Genomic DNA, 21,817 nt, shown 5'->3' on the forward strand with positions numbered 1-21,817 from the left:
CAGCCCCGCGCCGCGACCCCGCTCCACCTGCGCGCGGACTCTCGGCGCCCGGGGCCGCGGCGCTGCTGGCCGGGGCGAGCTGCCTGTGCTACGGCCGCTCCCTGCAGGGCGAGTTCGGGCACGACGACGTGTGGGCGATCGTCAACAACCCCGACGTGCGGCCCGGCGCCCCGCTGCGCTGGGGCGTCTTCTCCAACGACTTCCGGAGGAAGGGCGTGGCCGAGAACACCAGCCACAAGTCCTACCGGCCGCTCTGCGTCCTCACCTTCAAGTGAGTCTCTCACCCCTTGCTCGCGGCCGCCGCCGTTTCTCCTCACCCCAACCCGGGCTGGGAGAAGTTGCGGGACTGGCTTGGGGGCCGTTTCTTTTCTCGCCGCCTCTTCCCCTCCACGCCTCCCTCCTCTCCAGGCTGCCCACGCCCCTCTGCTCCGTGGTCCTGGGCCCCCGCCTCTTTGAGCCCCTGCGGTGGTTCGGGAGGCGCGGGCTGGGGAGTCGGGACGTTCTCCCCAAGCATCTTCGATGTAGAAGAGGGTTCTCTCCGGATACAGCTGGGAGAAGGCTCTTATCTCCTCCACCCCCATCTCCGGCCCTACAGTGACCAAGCGGACCAGTCAAGTACAGCCTCTCCAGAATGGGGTGTGGAAGGGGGCGGGCAGCGGGTAACGCTCTTACCAGGGTGGTCATTTCTTAGGGTCTTGTGGACAACTTTGCAGATGGGGGACTGTGTGGGCGCCTTTGAGGTCACTTTCCATTGCAAGAGGAGGTAGCTGCGATCTGCCGCTGCCTGGGTTTGGGAGAAGCAGAGAAGGTGTCAAAAACTGTAAAGGGGGCTTCCCTGGTGGCGCAGTGGTTGAGAGTCCGCCTGCTGATGCAGGGGACACGGGTTCGTGCTCCGGTCCGGGAGGATCCCACATGCCGCGGAGCGGCTGGGCCCGTGAGCCATGGCCGCTGGGCCTGCGCGTCCGGAGCCTGTGCTCCGCAACGGGAGAGGCCACAACAGTGAGAGGCCCGCCTAGCACAAAAAAACACAAAACAAACAAACAAAAAAACTGTAAAGGGTCTGAGATTTTACCCTGCTTGCACGCAAACAGCTACCTTGCGAGTTTTATAGATGCTGGCAGAAAACAGAAGCTGCCTGGGTCAGACGAAAAGTACTTTATCACTTTATTATTCAGGACAGAACAGTCGACATGGGCTTTGTGTTGACTTGCTTCCTCTTGCCCCCAAAGTCCCATGGGGGTGATGCAGAAGTGGGCCTAGATGGATGTGTCACCCACAGAGGGTCTGTGTCACAGCCAGTGAACCCCAATCTTTTAAAGGGGATCTTAGCAAGCCCACCCCACCCCAGCCTAGAACAGTTCCTGCCACATGAAGCAGATACTCATTAAAGGAATCATTGGGGGAATATTCAGCAGTTGTCCAGATAATTTTTAAGACAGGGCCCTCTCTCTCTTTCTTTTCCTTTTTTTTTTTTTTTAATGTGAGAATAAAGTAGCCTTGGTCTTATTTTTTGGCTCCTTTCCTTTCTCCCGCTTGCAGCAAAAGAAAGTGGAAAGAACCTAAGAGTACCCTGATTCTAGAACACTGCTGATTCAGGGTCTCTCAGCTGGAAACTGCTGGGTGGTGACTCTGTGAAGAAGAGGTGGATCTTCAGCACTTTCAGATCTTACTCCTCATGGAGGGAATACTAAAGCATAATAACTGGGGGTACTTCCCAAATATACAAGGCTGTAGTCATCCTACTTCCCAAGGTCAAACCCACGACCACAGGGGTTCTCTCCACACCCTCTGTTAGCAAACTGCTTTCCATTAGTGGTGTCCAGCCAGTGTCCAGCTTTCTCTAAGGAGTGGTCACTTTCATTTCAAGCAAATAAAGGGGAGTAGCCATGAATACTGTCTTCTGTCAGATTAAATGGAATAAAAGGACCTGTAAATACTCTGTCCCCATAGGAATTAACATGCCTCTCTCCCCTCAGCCCTCCAGCAAACACACACCTCTAAAAGACAACTAGGTTATTGCTAAAACTAATCGCTCAACAACCAGTGATAAAGAAGATATCTGGCATTGATATGATCTAATTTTAAAACATTTGTTGACGTCCTTTTATGAGAGCTTTCTTCTGGGGCTTGCCACTTTCTACATAGGATTAGTGATTTTCTTTGTCCTTGGTTTTCACATCCTTTCTTTGGTGCAGCTGTTAATCTGAATACTAAGGCAACAATAGTGACAGTAGACTACCCCTGAACTTGGCTATGAGTGTGGACTCCTCTTGACCATTCATTCCCCTTTCCTCTCCCCTCAGGCCCCCTCCCTCCCCTTGCCTTTAAAGCCGTGGGAGCATGCCATGCTTTAAACTTGAACTACAACCATGAACCTTGCTTTAGCCTCCAAGTATGTTTGCACTGGTGCATTGGTTCCTGCGAATCGCATCGGTTCCTGCGAATCGCATCCTTTGGTACTTCAGAGACATAAAGTGGTGATGATTTGCTGATTTATTCCTGGTCCTGGAGGGAATGCAGAAGAGCAACCAGAATGATTAAAGGGCCAGAGGGACTTGCCTTAGAGGAAAACAAGAAGAACCAGATGTTGTTATTTATTGGTTGAATGATCTAAGAAGACTATGGCAACCACTTACAAGCATTTGAGCTGAGATGAGGCAAGAGATGGGGAAGAAGAAAGACCAGCAGCTTTACAGAAAGACAGAAGAAAGGGCTGGGTGTTTAGTATCGGACTGTGAAAACTCACTGAGAAACTGTTCTAGAACCCATCGTTTCAGACACCAGAAACAGATGATGAAGGAGTATATTTCAATTTTTTCTTCCCTGGATTTTAGCTTAAATTGCAAGTGGATGTATGTTCAGTTACCAGATAGTTGGGTTTGGCTGGAAGGTGTGGCAGTTAGCTCTCTGCATCCTTCTCTAAAACTTGCAGGTCTCTGGGCCCCCTCCAGCTCTATTAAATTAAAATTTATGGAGGGTAGCCCAGAGGATCTGCATCATAACAAGCACGCTAGGCGATTCTCAGATACTCAAAAGTTGGGAACCACTGCTTATGATAATAGCTAACACTTATTTGTGTAGCATATACTGGGTGCAGTGTCTACTGTTTTAAATATTCAATCATTTTATTCCTGAAGAATTATGCTTTAGCCCAAAGAATTAGGTATTATTATTGCTACAGTTTTACAGATAAAGGAAACTGAGGCACAGAGAAGGTCAGTGACTTGCCCAGCTGACACAACTAAGAAGCGTCAGGACTGCCCTCACCTGGCATCTGGCTTCTCACTCTGGGCCCTTCACCACCACACCAGGCTGCCTCTCTGAGGATGCTTAACTTTGAAATCCTGTCGGCCTCATGGGATAGAACAGCCAGGGTAAGTGGTTTACACTCTCCTTTTATCAAAGGTGAATTCACCTTTTCTTTTTGTTTTCTGTAAACAGAAGAGAATGAACAGTTTAAGGCCCTGGGTGCACATGTGAAATACGTGCGAGCACCTAGTGATTTGGAAACTCTGATTTGTTTGTTCTCTGACAACTTGATCGTGGAGCTTATGTCTTTTTGTTTCGACTGTTAAAGGCTGGGAGAGATTTAGTTTTGAAAAGCACCTCCATCATTTGAAATAGTGAAAAGCTTTTAGGAGAATTTTTGTTGCTCTTCTTCAAAAAAACTAGGTTGAGATTGCCTGCCTGAAAGAGGACTTCAATTTAAGGCTTAAGAGACTGGACCTCAGAGAACTTTCCAAGCTGGCATTCTTTAAATGGTAACACTCATATTTTAAATGTTCTGAGTTCTTTTGTGGGATTGGGGGCGGGGGGTTGGTGTCATGTTATTAACGAGGATTCTTTCAGCCATTATGTCCATATTTTTCAACTGATACTATATAACAGAATAATAATATTTATAATGATGAACTCTAAGAGCTTGAATTGCTATCTGCGTTATCACAAATGAAGCCTCTGCCCAAGGGGAACTTATATGCTAGTAGTGGGAGGCAAAGAATAAACAAAATGTATGAATAAATGCTCATAAGAACCCCTTGGCCTACTACTCCTCCTGACCATGGAGAGAATAGGCAAATCCTAGAAAAACACGGAAAGAAAGAGCACACAGAGCAAGTTTCTTGAAATGAATGAATAAATAACACAACATTGGAAAACACAGCACTGGGATAGCACTGAGCAATTTGACCCTCACTCAGGAACGTCCACTCTAGTACTTCTTTCCTGGTCTCTTGTATCGAGCTTCCCAGGACATGCCTGCCCTGCATCCTGTTTGGACATTCTTTTTTTTTTTTTTAATTTTTTAAATTTTTTTTATTATTATTATTTTTTATTTTTTTTAATTTTTTTAGGACATTCTTGATTCCCACCCTGAGCCGTTTTCTCTCCCTCGGCTGGGCACATTCTCTAATCGCCCACTAAGACAATAAAATGCAACTCAGTTTATTTATACCCTTTTCCTTTGAATGGGAAGGAGACTTCTCTGCTGATTGGGATCATTAGAAATTCCCCAGGGAGACGTGGACACATTATATTCTTCCTGTGTGTTGGTGTGGATTTACCAGAAGCCCCGGGAGCCATGTGTTTGCATGCACAATCCTGTTTTAGGAGGGTAACTACATGCAGTGTCTGCAGTGCACAGGCCTTCAGAAATGGTTTCCAAGTGATTTTAAATAAATAGAAGTGAGTTGCTGAAGCATGTTATTTATTCTGGTTATCTCCCCAGCGAAGGCTGAACTGATGCTATGTTGAACTCCCTTCACCCAAGGAGGAAGTTTTCTGGGAGGCTTGGTGAAGGGGGGGGAGGGGGAGGGGGAGGGGGGGTGGGGTGAGGAGGGAGGGCCAAAGAAGGGCCTCCTTGGCCACTGGGGTTTGTTGCTGTCTTTGAAGCAGATGGGGAGAGAAGTGGGGTCTTATAAGCCTTCCAAGGCCTGGAATTAAAATTTAGGAATTGTTACCCTTAGGAACGTCAGGATGATGGGGAACATTCAAGTAAAGAGACATTCGGAGTATTTCCAGCAGGACTTCTTAACTTGGGCTCTGAGGTTTGGCCCCAGGGGGAGGTAATCTTTGAATTCCTTGAAAATAGAGGCATAATGTTGTTCACGTGAGCACATGCACATTCCTCTGGGGAGAATATTCTTAGCCTTCATCACACAAAGGGATCTGAAAGAAACCATCTTGCTCTTTGCTCATCCGCTTGAGAGCAGCTGTTTTTGTATTCCCTGGTACAGGTCTCTCTTCCAGGGTTACAGCCTTTTTTTTTTTTTTTTTTTTTTTTTTTAACCTGAGCTATTGTTCAAAGAAGATTAAAAGAGAAAGATGTACTCTATCTAAAGCAGGCTTCTGAGAGTGTGAAGAAGACAATATATATCTGTTCTTCCCTTTCTCTTCGTATACTGTTCCCGTGACTTTCCAGACTGTGTGCCCCTGAGAACTTCCCTGGAAAATGGTGCCCTCCCCTGGGAATGGTGCCCTCTGGTGTCAGTCAGCTCACTGTCCCCCTCCTTCCTGGGCTGTTTTCCAAGGAGGCAGGCAGAATTTTACATGGGGCAGAGGTTATTTGCATTTATATTTGCCACTGTCTAGAAGGCTCTCAGTTTGTAAGAGACTGCTATCATGATTATTTCAAGAAAAAAAAAATTCTTTTTCTACTACCTGGCCTATTTTTTACTGAGAAAAGGACACTAATCCAAATAGAGTTAGAGACTCATAGAACTGAGAAACAATCATTTCCAACTTCCAACTCAATACAATAATTATTCATTCATTCAATAAACTTTCATTTAAAACCTACTCTGTGCTGAGTGTGGAGGATACCATGAAGAACAAGATAAAGAATGACAAAATTACTCATGACCCGTTAAAAGAGACAGTTAAGGAGTTTTAGGAGTTGGTTATGTACCTTAATGGAGGTCTGTTCAGGTATTGTGAGACCTGAGATACTTTCCTCTTTGGATGGTGTTTCAGGTGGACTGTTGTCAAGCTTTTGCCTGGACATTTTTGGTGGTGCAAACATCTGTCCCAGTTTTTAAACATCAAGTCTTTCTTCGATTGAAATGAAATTACTTCCTGGTTACCAGTACATTGAGTATAAATACCCAAAATGTCAGTCTGATGTGTAATTGAGCTGAGTGTTGGATTTATTCTTTTGATTCAGGGCAGTTTTTATAGTAAACACATGAAAATACTTTCCTCTTTCAAAGAAAATATACTTCCTTCCATTTTTCTTCTCAAGACATTTTCCATTGAGACGACTAGCCATTTTGGCCTATATTTTGATTTCTCATGTTTAACAGTAATATAGACTCCAACATTATTCCACTCTTCTCTTTCCTGTAAGAACAATAATGCATGTATAATAATAAATGACAGCTTCTAGTTGGGAACACAAAGATCTGCAGAGACTGTGGCAAACTGTGGACACCTGCCTCATCTGAATGAGTGCCTAAATGATCCATACAGACTGGCCCAGTGTTACCAGATCTTCTCATATTTCAAGAGAGATCAGAAATAAAAATTTTTAATGTAAAATCTGACTTTTAGATGTTGGCTTATTAAACATTTAACAGCTAATCAAAATAAGTTCACAGACTAGACCTGCACCTGGAGCAGCCTATTTGCCACATCTGAATAGATAACAATCTTAGCAGCTCCAAAGAGGGAATTTCCCCTTTGAGAGTTACTCAAACAAATATACTCGTTCAGTATTTCACTCATTCATTCATTCTTCTATCCATGTATTCGTTCCCGTATTTATTGAGTGCATACTATGAGCCAAGCACTATGCTAGGCACTGGATATATTGCTGAAAATATGATAAAGGCTCTGACCCCCCCAAAATTTGCTCTTTTTCCTATCTTTCATATTTTCTGTGCTGAGCCTTTTACAACAAACTTGAGCCTTTGAGATTACCTGTTTCTTCTTATCATCACCTGATTTTAAGCGAATGGCTTAACTGGTCAGGAAGAATTAGCCTGAAGAAGTATAAAACAGTGTCAGCTTGGCCACCCTGAGGGAACTGAGCCTAAATGTTTTTCTCTGAGGACAGGGACCTTTGTTCATGTCCTTCTCTCCAGGGTCTCCCAGATTTTTGAAGGCATCCCACCATGCAGGACCCTCCTGATAGGGAATGTGGAGGCTTTGGTTAGTCCTCCCATTAATGCAGTCTACTGCTCTTTGGATGTATACCCAGGAGTGGAATCGCTGGGTCATATGGTACTTCTATTTTCCATTTCTTTACATCATTTTCAGTTTCTTTCATCAATGCTTATGGTTTTCAGAGTATGGGTCTTTCATATTCTTTGTTAAGTTTATTCCTAAATATTTTATTCTTTTTGATACAATTTTAAACAAGATTCTTTTTCTTGCCATCTCTTTCTGATAGTTCATTATTAACGTACAGAAAAGCAACAGATTTCTGTATATTAATCTTGTATCCTGCAACGTTATTGAACTTATTTATTAGTTCTAATAGTTTTTTGGTGGAGACTTTGGAGTTTTCTGTATGTAGTATCATGTCATCTGCAGTCCCAGTTTTACTTCCTCCCTTCCAATTTAGATGCTTTTTGTTTCTTCTTCTTGTCTGATTACTGTGGATAGGACTTGAGTACAATGTTAGCTGTGGGTTTGTCATAAATGGCCTTTATTGTATTGAGATACAACCTCTCTATAACAACTTTGATGAGAGCTGTTTTACCATAAATTTGAATTTTGTCAAATGCTTTTTCTGTGTCTATTGAGATGACCATGTGGTTTTAATCCTTCCTTTTGTTAATGTAGTGTATCACATTGATTGATTTGTGGATATTAAACCATCCTTGCATCCCTGAAATAAATCCCACTTGCTCATGGTGTATGATCTTTTTTATATATCATTGAATTCAGTTTACTAATATTTTGTTGATGACTTTTGCATCTATATACATCAGAGATATTGACCTGTAATTTTCTTTTTTTCTAGTGTCTTTGTCTGGTTTTGGTATCAGGGTAATAGTGGCCTCATACAATAAATTTGGGAGTATTTCCTCCTCTTTAATTTTTCTATGCGGCAGCTTCCCACTAGCTATCTAATTTACATTTGGTAGTGCATATATGTCCCTGCCACTCTCTCACTTCGTCACAGCTTACCCTTCCCCCTCCCCATGTCCTCAAGTCCATGCTCTAGTAGGTCTGTGTTTTATTCCCGTCCTACCACTAATCTCTTCATGACATTTTTTTTTCTTAGATTCCATATATATGTGTTAGCATACGGTATTTGTTTTTCTCCTTCTGACTTACTTCACTCTGTATGACAGACTCCAGGTCTATCCACCTCATTACAAATAACTCAGTTTCATTTCTTTTTATGGCTGCCTCCTCTTTAATTTTTTGGAATATTTGAGAAGGATATGTATTAGCTCTTCTTTATGTTTGGTAGAATTCCCCCTGCAAAGCTGTCCAGTCCTTGACTTTTGTTTGCTGGGAGTTTTTTGATTACTGATTCAAGTTCACCACTAGTGATGGCTCTGTTCAGATTACCTATTTCTTCCTGATGCAGTCTTGGAAGATTGTGTGTTTCTAGAAATTTATCCATTTCTTCTAGGTTGTCCAATTTGTTGACATATAACTGTTCATAGTATTCTCTTATAACTTTTTGTATCTCTGTGATATTAGTTGTAATTTTTCCTCTTTTATTTCTTATTTTGTTTATTTGGGTCCGCTCTCTTTTTTTCTTAATGAGCTTGGCTAAAGATTTATCAATTTTGTTTAACTTTTCAAAAATCAGCTCTTGGGTTCATTGATCTTTTCTATTGGTTTTTTGTTTGTTTCTGTTTTATTTATTTTTGCTCTGATCTTTATGTTTCCTTCCTTCTAACTTTGGGCTTTGTTTGTTCTTTTTCTACTTCCTTTAGATGGTAGGTTAGGCTGTTGATTTGAGATTTTTCTTATTTCTGGAGGTAGGCCTGTATCAATATAAACTTCTGTTTTATAACTGCTTTGGCTGTGTCCCATAGACTTTGGGAAGTTGTGTTTTTATTTTTATTTGTCTCAAGGTATTTTCAGATTTCCTCTTTTATTTCTTCTTTGACCCATTATTTTTTTAGTAGCATGTTGTTTCGTCTCTTTGTGTTTGTGTTTTGCCCATTTTTCTTCCTGTAATTGATTTCTAGTTTAATACCATTATGGTCAGAAAAAATGCTTGATATAATTTCTATCCTCTGAAATTTGTTGAGACTTGTTTTGTGGCCTAGTATGTTATCTATCCTGGAGAATGTTCTATGTGCACTTGAAAAGAATGTGTATTCTGCTGTTTTGGATGGAATGTTGTAGGTATCTATTGAGTCCAACTGGTCTAATATGTCATTTAAGGCCACTGTTTCCTTATTGATTTTCTATCTGGATGATCTGTCCAATGATGTAAGAGGGGTGTTAAAGTCCCCTACTATTAATTTCTCCCTTTATGTCTGTTAATATTTGCTTTATATATAGATGCTCCTATATTAGGTACATACATATATGTTAACCAATGTTATAGTCTCTTTTTGTGTTGATCCCTTTATCATTAGGTAATGCCCTTCTTTTGTTTTAAAGTTTACTTTGTCTGATATGAGTATTGCTACCCCCACTTTCTTGTCATTTCCATTTGCATGAAATATCTTTTTCCATTCCCACACTTTCCATCTGTGTGTGTCTGTAGTTCTGAATTGAATCCTTTGTAAGCAGCATATAGATGGGTCTTGTTTTTTAATCCAATCAGTCACCCTATGTCTTTTGATTAGAGTATTTAGTTCATTGACATTTAAAGTGATTATTGATAGGTATGCACTTCTTGCCATTTTGTTACTTGTTTTCTGGTTGTTTTTGTAGTTCTTCTCTGATCTTTTCTTCTTATTTTAGTTTCTTCCCTTGTGGTTTGATAATTTTCTTTAGTGGTATGCTTGTGCTCCTTTCTTTCCCATTTTTGTGTATCTATTGTAAGTTTTTGATTTGTGGTTACCATCAGGTTCATATATGTTGATCTATAACTATATCTACTTGTTTTAAACTGATAGTCATTTAAGTTTAAACACATCCTAAGAAATATACACTTTTTACTCCCCCCACGTTTAGTTTTTTGATGTCATTATTTTTCATCTTAATGTTTATCCCTTAACTGTTTATTGTAGTTATAGCTGATTTTACAATTTTTGTCTTTTAATCTTCAGACTAGCTTATTTAAGTGGCTGATCCACAGCATTTACTATATATTTGCCTGTACTAGTGGGATTTTTTCCTCTCCTATAAATTCTTACTTCTTGTGGTAGCCTTTTCTTTTTCAATTAAAGAAGACCCTTTAATACTTATTTTAAGATTGGGTTAGTGGAGATGAATTCTTTTAGTTTTTGCATGTCTGAGAAGCTGTTTTTCTCTCCTTTAATTCTGAATGATAACCTTGCAGGGCAGAATATTCTAGGTTGTAGGTTTTACCCTTTCAGCACTTTAAATACATCATGACATTCTCTTCTGGCCTGCAAATCTCCTGCAGAAAAATCATCTGATAGCCTTATGGGGGTTCCCTTGTATGTGGCTCTTTGTTTTTCTCTTACTGCCCATAGAATTCTCTCCTTATCTTTAATTTTGCCATTTTAATTATGATACATCTTGGTGTGTGTCTCTTTCAGTTTATCTTGTTTGGGACTCTTTGTCCTTCCTGTACCTGGAAATCTGCTTCTTCCTTCAAATTTGTGAAATTTTCAGCCATAATTTCATCAAATATATTTTCACCTCTTTTCTCTCTCTCTTTTCCTTCTGGGACACCTATAATGCAAATGTTAGTACACTGAATGTCCCAGAGGTCCCTTAAACTGTCCTCATTTCTTATTTGTTTTTCTTTTTGCCAAGCTGATTGGATGATTTCCATTATTCTATCTTCCCAATCATATATGCATTCTCTGTATCACCCATTCTGTTGTTAATTCCTTTTAGTTTGTTTTTCATTCCAGTTATTGTGTTCTTCAGCTCTGACTGGTTCTTTTTTATATTTTCTAGTTCCTTATTAAAATTCTCACTGTGTTTATTTATTCTTTTCCCAAATTCAATTAGTATTCTTATTACTAATGCTTTGAACTCTTTATCTGGTAAATTATCTTTGTTTCATTAGGTGTTTTTTCCAGGGGGGATTTCTTATTCTTTCATTTGAAACATACTCCTCTGTCTTCTCATTGTGTTTAACTTTCTCTGTCTCTATGAAATTAGATGAAACAGTTACCTATCACAGTCTTGAAGAGATATCCTTGGGTGGGAGAGTCCCTATGCAGTCTGCATGTGCCCAGTGGCTTTGGTGGGTGAGCTGGATCTGATGTGATCAATGGTCACACCTTTCCCCAGGTGTGCTGGCAGCTATCACCTTACTGAGAGGTGGGGCTGGAGATGGAGAGGCTAGAGCCAGAGGCAGGTGTGAGCTGGGGCTTTTCCTATCCTCAGGGCCATCACTGACCTATCGGGGACAGGGTTGGGTCCCAAGATTCTGGAGCAGAAGCCCTGAAATTCTGGTCTGAGTTGGTTCCATTCCCTCTTAGTGTGTGCCCTCCCCCATCCTGGCAACAGCACTGTCGCCCCAGAGAGGAGCAGCGTTGAAGCAAGTGGGGCCAGAATGGGTGCTCAGTGTAGGCTGTGGTGTGCACTGGAACAGTTCTGGCATGTCAAATAGAGTTCCAGACCACTCCCGATTCACTGCCTCCATGAGTGTCAGTAATGTCCACCCTGACCCAGTTCAGGTGTGGTGCTGAGTCCAAGCCTGCTCTTCCCCCACCTCCATGTGTGTACTCTCCTTGGCAGTGGCAGCCTTCCCCCTAGTGGGGAGCTATACCAGAGCTAGAGAGGCCAGTGCATGCACTGGGACAGTCCTGACACATTGGTCAGAGTTCCATACCACCATCAATCTGTTCAGATGCAGTGCTGAGCCTGAGCCCACCCAGATGTTCACTCTCCTCGGCAATGGCAGCCTTCCCCATAGTGGAGAGCTGCTTGGGAACTAGAGTGGCCTGGGCTTGTGCTGGGGCAATTGTGGGAAACTGGCCAGAGCCCAGGTAGTTTCAGTCTACTTCCTCCATCTTATTCCTGGGAATAAGCAAATGTATACGTGATCTTCAGGAGTGGAGTCTCGATTTCTTATAGCCCTCCTGTAGGTCCCACTGGTTTCGAACCAAATAAGGGGACTCATCAGTTACAGGCCCTAGGCTGGGTTGCCCAATATGTGGTTCAAACCCCTCACTCCCCAGGGAGGATCTCTGAGCCCATGTAATCCCCCTCCTTTTTGTGTCCCATCCTAGGGGTGCAGAACCCAGTCTGATCTCTTCTCCTCCCTTCCTACCCAACTCTGTGTGGATCTTTCTTTACAGCCTTGGTTGTAGAAGCATCTTTCTGCCAGTCTCCAATTTGTTTTCAGTGAGAATTGCTCCACATGTAGGTGTATTTTTGATGTGTTTGTGGATGGAGGTAAGCTCAGCATCCGCCTGCTCTGTCATCTTGATCTCTACCCCTTGGCTAAACCTTTTTTGACAGGCATGAACCCATTCTATTTCCAAGCAGTAAATATAATTTTTTTTTTTTTTTTTTTTTTTTTTTTTTTTTTTTTGGTGTATGCGGTATTTAGATTGTATGCCAGGCAGGATCCTGGCAGGCGCGAACCCGGTTCCCCTGCATCGGCAGGCGGACGCGCAACCACTGCGCCACCAGGGAAGCCCAGTAAATATAATTTTATACTACTTCATGACTCTTGAGTTCATGTATACCTGTGACAAAGCTGTCTTCAAGAATCATGGACTTGCTTTTATTACATATTGCTTTTCACTGTGTACTCTATTCTCACTCAGGAACTCAGTGAAATAATGGACTAAAAAATAAGTACAGGCTAGTTTGGTTTTTTTCTCTACGTGAATTCAAGTAACCGCTGGTGACCAGGAAAAAAAAGCCACTAAAATATTTTCTTTATCTTCATAAATAATATACCATGTATCTGCATGGAAACTTTCCTTTGTGATCACAATTGCCTTCAATGAACATCCAAAGTGAACAGGTTTTTAAAAATTATTAAACATCATAATCATTAGAAATATGAATAAGACCCACAGTCTTTCATTGCAGAAAACTGATACCCCAAGGTTTACTAAGCAGCAAGCATCATTTGAGGTGCCTATGATAATGCTGACTCATTATTCTTGTTCTAAATTTATATTTTACTTTTTCCTCACCCTGCCTTTTTATTCATAGTATTTATGATGCAGAAGTGTGAGTGTTCTGAGAGGACCATGAAAAAGTTAGCATCCCATTCTTCAAGTTAGAATGACAGGCTACGTGACCTAGACATTATTTTCTGAATTATTTTTATTAGAAGTCAAGTTATTTTGTGGAGACAGAAAAGTTCTTGATTTATAAGGTAGAAGTATTCTGGCCCTACAACCCTCTTTTGGTGATGCATTGAGTTGGAATTGTCCAGCCCACTTGTGCCCATCACAATAACCATGGTCAGTCCACTCTCAGCCAGCTAGAATGGGTCCCGAGCACCTTAGGTGGGACAAACATTTCCCCAGGGGCACATGGACCTGAAATTGTTTAGGGAATCAGTTCCCAGAGCTTTAATTTCCATCTGTGCACTCTCCTAAAACTGATCTGACTGAGAATGTGCCCGTGGTCATGGCACCAGGATGATTCTCTTCTCCGTCTTCGCTGCTCACGATAAGCTTTTCTTCTTTACATACGTAAGTCATCATTCTCACTCAACCAGAATCATACTAATCCCGTACTTACGACTCTAGCATAAAAACCTAAGGCACAAGCACAAGGATGATTTGAAGTACTGGGGTCCCAAAAAAACACTTTAATCAAGGCCCCATAAAACGAAAGTAAACCTCATCTCTTTCTCCCAGTCTCTTTCTCAAAAAGGTAAAATATGGCATTAGAAATAGGGTATTTGGGCCTGTGCTGGGGATGCTCTAAATTCAGAAGGGAGTCACTTCTCATGGGAATGGGTATCATAGGTTTATTTGAATTCAAAACACAAAACCAGAGTTTGTGACAGAAAGCACATTAGTTTGCAATTGGTTTGATAATGAGGACTGGCTTTGTCAGTTAACCTGGTAGATATCTTTCATAAACTGAATGAGTTAAATCTCCACATTTTGATGAAAATATTTAAAACATAATGCTTATATAATTACAAAGCATAATAATATGTTAACAGTATTTATTTAAAATATTTTATATTTTTTAAAGCATTATTTTGGCAAAGGTGTTTCCATTTTACAATCCGTTCTAAGTTTGTTGGATTAATTAAGGTGTCTCTTTGTGAAGAAGTAACAGATACCAGTAAAAACTCCTTTAATAAAGGTAGAACCTTACTGGGTATTTCCCAGGAACTGGGCAAATGAATGACTCATAACGAGTTACAAATCACTTTATGTCAGGTGGGTTCCAGTTATTTGCTTCCTACAAAGGAATTGAGTTGTCAGCTGCTACCACATTAAGAACTGGTTTTGATAATAAATCACTGTGTGAATTTTGGCATTCTGAGGGGAGTTCAAAGAACTGAGTCATTGCTGGAACACAACTTCCCCCTATTCTCATACACATGAACAACTGGTAAAGAAAAAATTGGGAATATTGTTGATTCTGCCCACTGTTTTGTACTAGCGATAGGTAATATTCACCCACAGATACAAGAGCAACAGCCCCCAAAGTACATTTTTACATTTAATATTTAGTTATAAAAATGTATTATGTGTATGTGGTTTGGCCAAATCTGTATCAATAACAAAAATAACAACTCAATCCAAATTTAAAATTTTTAATGCTTAAAACCTTGTAGCTATAGGAAATTGAATTTTTAAAATTTATATACATATTTATGATATGATATTGAGAGATGAAGCAATTAATAAGAGATTTTCTAGGATAAATACATATTAAGCAAGCTAAAATTCTGTGGGAGAAATGGGAAAGAAATATTTCAAGACAAAAGGAAGGCTATAAAATATTCCACCTGTTACAGAAGAGCTTCTTCATGTTTGTACAAATGGAAGATGATTGAGTGTCATATTACTATGGCATTTAGATTCCACTGGGTACGTTTAACACAGTGAAATTAAAGTTTTATTTTCAAATGTCAGATACACAATGAACTGAAATCCTTTCTATTTAAAATTATGATGCAAATTTAAATATTAACCTAAAAGATGAGAGAGGATGCATAGTTTTTAAAAATTCTCTTATGAGGCAAAAAGGTAAAATGCTTCTACTCTAAATGCTGTAGAATTTCTGACAGTGGGTCATTGGCAGCGTGTCACATTGCTCTAAATGTCAGCATTATACTTCTGACAAGTGATGTGTTGTTTTAGTCCAGCTGAACATCCATGTTTGGAGTACCTTAGAGTCAATTATTAGAAGAAAGAACAAATGAGCAGGGCAGATAGCCATCTGAATTCAGCGCTTGCAGAGAGGGGGTGCATGAAAGTGCAGGTCACTTTGGGCAGAGAGATCACAAGCTGGTGGAGTTGAGGTTAGTTTCTAAGAAAAAAAGGAAAATCCTATTAGTAAAATAACCTTAATTTTTTTTTCAGTAGGCTTTAGTACTAAATGAAAAAATCTATGAAAATGAGATAGAAGGGGCAATGGAGACTGGGAGCAGATAGTCATTTAGGGAAGGATATTAGAGAAGGCCATCTGCAGTCACAAGATGGAAGAGGTGTGAGAAGAAGTCAAGAAAATTGTTCTGTTAGACAAATCACACTGGAAAATAAAAAACAAGAGACTCATTTGAAAAAGTAGACCTCAGTTCAGGTTCTAAGGAGGAAGAAAGAGAAAAAAAGGAAAAGAGACGCACTTACACAAAACATAAGGATGAATTATATTTAAAAAATTGAAGATCATGCAGGAATAAAGGGGTAATGAGAATAATTCCCCTTTGTTGAATTGGGGGATAAAAAATAGACCATAACTAATGAAAGGAAAGATGGGAACATTTTTTAAAAACCATTTTTTTTTGGTATTCATGTGACTTCACTAGAGTATTTCATCTGCCATACTAATTAGACACTCAGCCACTATTCAGTAAGTGCCCACTGGGTACAAGGCGCTGTCTAGGTACCGGGAGGTACATGAACAGGCACAGTCTGGTCCTTGCCCACGAGTTGTTTACAGTCTCACAGGAAAGCAAAAGAACACAAAAATAACTACAAGACCTAGCAGCTTGTTGTGATATAAACAAGAACCTCAGTGCGGAGACAATTTGATTCCAACTTGGATAGGCAGGGAAGAGTTAATGCATTTGCTCTTTCTTCCCACAAATATTCATGCACACGTTTCATGCCAGCATAGACTGCTTGGTGCAGCAGTGACCCTGTCCCTTCCCTGATGTCAAGCCTGATGATACATGGAGGAGTTTCCTGAAAAGGATGATGGCATCTGAAATTTGCCCAGCTCAGTCCACCTCCCTGGTGATGACAGCCTGCAGTTGAGGCAGAAATATGTGTTACTCATTTGCATGTGTTTTCCTTTGACTGTGAGTTGACCAAGCCCTTTCCGTATTTCTCAGTATCCCACAGTTCAGCATTTCTTTATAATAAAGTCCACCTGTTTTAGTGCGGCATTCAAGGCTTTTCATATTCTAGCCCCAATTTCTCTTCTACCTTTGCCTCCCATGGCCCGCCTCCCGCTTTCATTCTCTCCATGTCTTGTCACTTTGTGCCTCCCCTTCTGGAAACTCCTACATTGCTTTAGATCCCTGTTGCTTTGCTCTGTTGTTTCCTCTGCCTGGAAGGTATCTTTTTCTTCCTGGCCTCGAATGCATGTTTCCTTCACTTCTGCGTCCTGAAATCCTCATCATCTGTCCTTCAGTCTCAGTTCACAGGCCAGCTCTTCCACAAGGCCTTCCCGGATCCTCCAGTCCAAATTACTCCCATTCTTCAGTCTTCCTGTGGCAATGATTTCTTCTCTTAATGGCATGTGCAGTTTCCTGGTACCATACTTAATACTCTCCTTTGCCTCCCCACCAGAGGGTGAACTCAGGTGCGACTGAAGAGGCCAAATGAACAGCTCCTTCTCCTTCCTGGTAATTGGTTTTAGGTCTGGCATCAGTGTTAGCAGCTCTGACACTATTTTCCTCTCCGAGTCTCTGCTCCAAGGGATGCTACATTCTTTACAGCAGGGTTCATTGGGCTGGCAGTTTCTGCTGCTGGTGAGGCTTTCCAGTAGAGCCTGACTGGACTGCGGGGTGAGAAGCAGGGCTTCGAGGCATCATTAAAGCCTGAGCCATGCTTGCCCTGTTTGTGAGTGCTTCTTTCCAACTTGCTACCCCCAGGAGCACTTGCAGGTCTGGTGTTCTCCACGGCTTGCATATCCACGTGTGCAGTGAGAGTGTTCATCCAAGCCCAGGGACCCAGTTTCACTCCAGGACTTCATCACTGATGAGGCTGGTCCTCTGTTTAACCTTCAGGAGGCCTTGCAGGTGATTCTGAGCTAAGTGTCCTTGTGTAGACAGAGCAGATCTGGACCTCACAGCTGCTCTGCTCATAATCATTGTCTTCAGCCTGTGGGTCAGAGCTGGGTCTTGACACCTTGGTGGCATCAAACTCCCCTTCCCCAGCTTCCTGATCTCCTAATTCTTCTCAGATTCGCAAATCAATGGACTGTGGTTCTATTAGCAGCTCTGTGGTAATAGCTTTCAGCTCTCTGCTCCTAATGAAAATATTTTTCTGTGTTCAAAGTTTTTTGAGTATAGATCAGTAGAGAATTTCTTTTTATATGTGACTTGATGTCAGTCTATATGTGTGCATATAATTTAATTCCTTTTTATTTACATTTATAATCAGTTTATTACACTATGTACTGAAGGTAATTTAAGGCAATATCCAGGTGAACTTTAATAGAATGATCTCTCAAAACACTCAGTGAAGCAGATGATGCAATGTTTATGGCCCCACCCTCTTCCTCTGAAGTGGAAAGGAGGAGAGAGAGAGCCCTCAAGATTTATGGAGCATCTACTATGTGTGTGTTCTCTCATTAAATATAATGATCATGTAAGGTAGGAGATGGGAGGTGTTCCTCTCATTTTAAGATGACAAGCTGAGGTTTCGAAAGTTAAGATCAAACTGTCCATGGATAGACAACTAGCAGGTGATGGAGTGTGGATTCAAGCCCTGGGTGATCTAGCGCCAACACCCATGCTCATTAAACCATGCCTCCTTTGTAACTGCAAAGCGAGCGGGTTTATCTTATGAGGATAATTACCAATATATTTCCCAGAAAATTATTATCTGCTATTGACTGATAATTGATTCTCTATTCCTGCTCTTTTCTCTGCTTGAAATGTCACCCGAGCTCTCTCCTTTGGTGAACTCTGGTTCACCCTTTAAGAATTAGCTCAAAATGTGACTTCATCTTTGAAGCATTTCCTGAACCATATCCCACCTCTACTCTTGACAGAATTATTTCATTCTTCCACTACATAGTTCTTTGTAAATGTGCCTAATTTTAGCACAGCATTATGGTCAGTCATTTATGCCTCTCTCTTCTCAACCACTTATTCAAATCGCCCTGATACCCTAGGGTCCAGTAAGATGACTGCACTCAGTGTTTGCTCAAAAGCTACTTTTGAAAAAATAGTTGAATGAATAAATTTTGGTGACATAAATTGACTCTCCATAGAAGGATGTTAAAAATTAAATATTAAAATTCTGCATCATCCTCCCTCAAATCCTCCCTATGTAAAGCCGTTGTTAAATTTATATGAGTGTGACCATCTGTCCAAGACAGTGATACAGTTCTTCTGCAGGGAAAGGGTTAGAGAGCTTCCTGGGAACCAGGGACAGGACACTTGAGCAAATGATACTGGCGTGCTTCCTGGAGGGGCATCTGATTCCACTTTGTGAACGTTGATCTTTAGCTTAGCTTATTGACCCACATCTGTATGATATACCCCATGAATGAGCCAGCGTTTCTATTTAAGAAACACTGTTCTAAACCAGTTTCTAATTATATGAAGTGGTGCTATGGAAATCTTAAATCGAAATAAGCCTACAGTCCCAGATTACGAAAGAGAATCAATCCCCACTCTTTAGTCCGACCATGTTCTTTCAGGCTTTCCCAATGGGTGGTTGTTCTATTCTACAGGCACCAGGAGGCCTTGGGGGCCGAGATCTGTGTAATAACAAGCTACGTGACTGGAAGTGCCTATTTTGTGTACCATTCTCACTTTTAGAAACAAAGGCATTTCTAAATGAGCTGATCTTTAACTTTTTCATTGAAATTATGGAATCTCTCCCTAGAAAAATGCATATCTACCCAATATTATGACTATAATTTTAGGGATGCATGGAACTGTAGCAGGTAAAGAAACAAGGGTAAGATGTCCCAACTACAGAACTAATGACCTCACTTCAAAACAGGAGGAGCAGGAAAGCATGGCCGCCGCTGAAGGGAACAGCACCATTTCTTGATATGGAAACAATTCTATCTTAAACGTAAAAGGAAGGTTTTGCAGCTCTGAAGTGCTTTTAGAACTATCTGTTCCAAAATATACTTAGAAATATAAATTTTACCAAGCTAGTAAATGTTCATTGAAAAAAAATTAGAAAGTACAAACCATCCCCAAATAAAAGTATCCATGGTCTCAAAACCAAAGAGAGCTGCTGTTAATATTTTATGATGTGTCTTTACTGACTTTTTCTATGACACGTCCTTACCAAAATAACTAGTGATGATATTTACTAATACTTACTGAGCACTTAATATGTTCTAACCATGTTAGATGCATTAGTTAGTTAAACCCCAAATAACCTTATATGGTAGTTTCTGTTATTTAAGCTATTTTCACATGGTAGAATTGAGGCACAATGTACTTAGCCTGCTTAGAGTACACGGCTAGTAAATGCCAGAACTGGGATTTGAACCTCAGGAGCTTATCACCAGAGCCCATGAGAGCATGGTGTGAATACTATTTGCAAATCTACTTATTCACTTAAAAAGCTTATTGTGAACATCTTCCCATGTCACGAAAATTATATATCTACGTCATTTTTAAATGACTATGTAGGGCTTATTTATAGGCATGCATCATAATTTATTTACCCAATGCCCTACTACAGAGTATCCAACTATTTCAAGGAGGAAATTTTAAATAATTCACGCTGTACCTTCTCGAAACTAAATCACTGCTCATCTACTTAATGATTAGGTTAGAACAGAGTTAAAATACTAATAGACCTTGTATTTACAACATGTTATTTCTTAGCAGCTCACAATTCTTCTTAGAGTAAAAGAATCTCAGCCTTATTTTCAGGAGTGTGGACCAGTGCTGTGTTGGGGAATGCTTCCCTCCCATGGCTTCTTCCTTCTTCCTGATGCTCAATTTGTTCCTGGGGACCTGAGCAATGCTGCTGAGAGACAGGCATCACAGTGTTTGGACTGTGCTTGGTGTATGCTCTCAAAGCAAGAGAAACCATAAGTTGCTTTCCTATTTTGATATCAAATAGCAGGAAAAATGTAGAGAGGAATTTTCTTAAAACACTGGTTTTCAAACTTTCATTAAAAATACAGCAATAGGGGCTTCCCTAGGGGTGCAGTGGTTAAAAATCTGCCTGCCAATGAAGGAGACATGGGTTTGATCCCTGGTCCAGGAAGATCCTACATGCTGCAGAGCAACTAAGCCCATGCACCACAACTACTGAGCCTGTGCTTCCCTCCCATGGCTTCTTCCTTCTTCCTGATGCTCAATTTGTTCCTGGGGACCTGAGCAATGCTGCTGAGAGACAGGCATCACAGTGTTTGGACTGTGCTTGGTGTATGCTCTCAAAGCAAGAGAAACCATAAGTTGCTTTCCTATTTTGATATCAAATAGCAGGAAAAATGTAGAGAGGAATTTTCTTAAAACACTGGTTTTCAAACTTTCATTAAAAATACAGCAATAGGGGCTTCCCTAGGGGTGCAGTGGTTAAAAATCTGCCTGCCAATGAAGGAGACATGGGTTTGATCCCTGGTCCAGGAAGATCCTACATGCTGCAGAGCAACTAAGCCCATGCACCACAACTACTGATCCTGTGCTCTAGAGCCGGCGAGCCACAACTACGGAGCCTGCGCACTCTAGGACCCGCGTACCACCACTACTGAGCGTGCGTGCTGCATCTACTGAAGCCTGCATGCCTAGAGCCCGTGCTCTGCAACAAGAGAAGCCACCACAAGGAAGAGTAGCCCCCACTCGCCACAACTAGAGTAAGCCTGTGTGCAGCAACGAAGACCCAACACAGCCAAAAAAAAAAAAATACAGCAATAGAACTTTTCTCAAATGTAATCTCAAAGGGGACCCCATCATAATAAAAATATTTATTTTACTAGTATAAATTTATTTTATAAATCAAAGTTTCAACATTTACTTTTTATAAAATTCGTATAAAGAATTACGAAGTTTTTGGTGAACAAAAATTTTGGAGTTAAAATTTAGCTGCAAACTTATATCCGTATTAGTTTATTTCAGTTTTTGTTTTGGTGGTACAGTACTGAGAAAACTCTTGGTTTGCACAGGTAAGTATTTGCAAAAGATTTCTTTTTTTAACATCTTTATTGGAGTATAACTGCTTTACAGTGGTGTGTTAGTTTCTGCTTTACAACAAAGTGAATCAGTTATACATATACATATGTTCCCATATCTCTTCCCTCTTGCGCCTCCCTCCCTCCCACACTCCCGTTCCCACCCCTCTAGGTGGTCACAAACCACCTAGCTGATCACCCTGTGCCATGCTGCTGCTTCCCACTAGCTATCCACCCTACGTTTGGTAGTGTATATATGTCCATGCCACTCTCTCAC

General features: G+C 41.0%; 2 long non-coding RNA genes across 3 annotated transcripts in view; one reads left to right on the plus strand and one right to left on the minus strand.

Annotated features, from left to right (window-relative positions):
* Positions 1-218: 218 nt before the first annotated feature.
* LOC114486480 (uncharacterized) overlaps positions 219-21,817 on the plus strand; it is a 37,886-nt gene continuing 16,287 nt past the window's right edge. Inside the window, exons 1-3 of one of the 2 annotated variants that reach the window (XR_003680293.2) lie at positions 219-271; positions 3,182-3,374; positions 3,673-3,747. This is a non-coding gene — a long non-coding RNA (uncharacterized lncRNA). Of the gene's footprint in view, positions 272-3,181; positions 3,375-3,672; positions 3,748-21,817 lie in introns of those variants that run through there. The other variant, XR_008617676.1, reaches the window with a different exon arrangement.
* Positions 15,137-21,817, minus strand: part of LOC114486479 (uncharacterized) — a 63,130-nt gene continuing 56,449 nt past the window's right edge. Inside the window, exon 5 of the long non-coding RNA XR_003680292.1 lies at positions 15,137-15,525. This is a non-coding gene — a long non-coding RNA (uncharacterized lncRNA). The remainder of the gene's footprint in view (positions 15,526-21,817) is intronic.

The sequence above is a fragment of the Physeter macrocephalus genome, chromosome 6 (assembly GCF_002837175.3).
Source record: "Physeter macrocephalus isolate SW-GA chromosome 6, ASM283717v5, whole genome shotgun sequence".
In the NCBI taxonomy this organism is placed as follows: Eukaryota; Metazoa; Chordata; class Mammalia; order Artiodactyla; family Physeteridae; genus Physeter; species Physeter macrocephalus.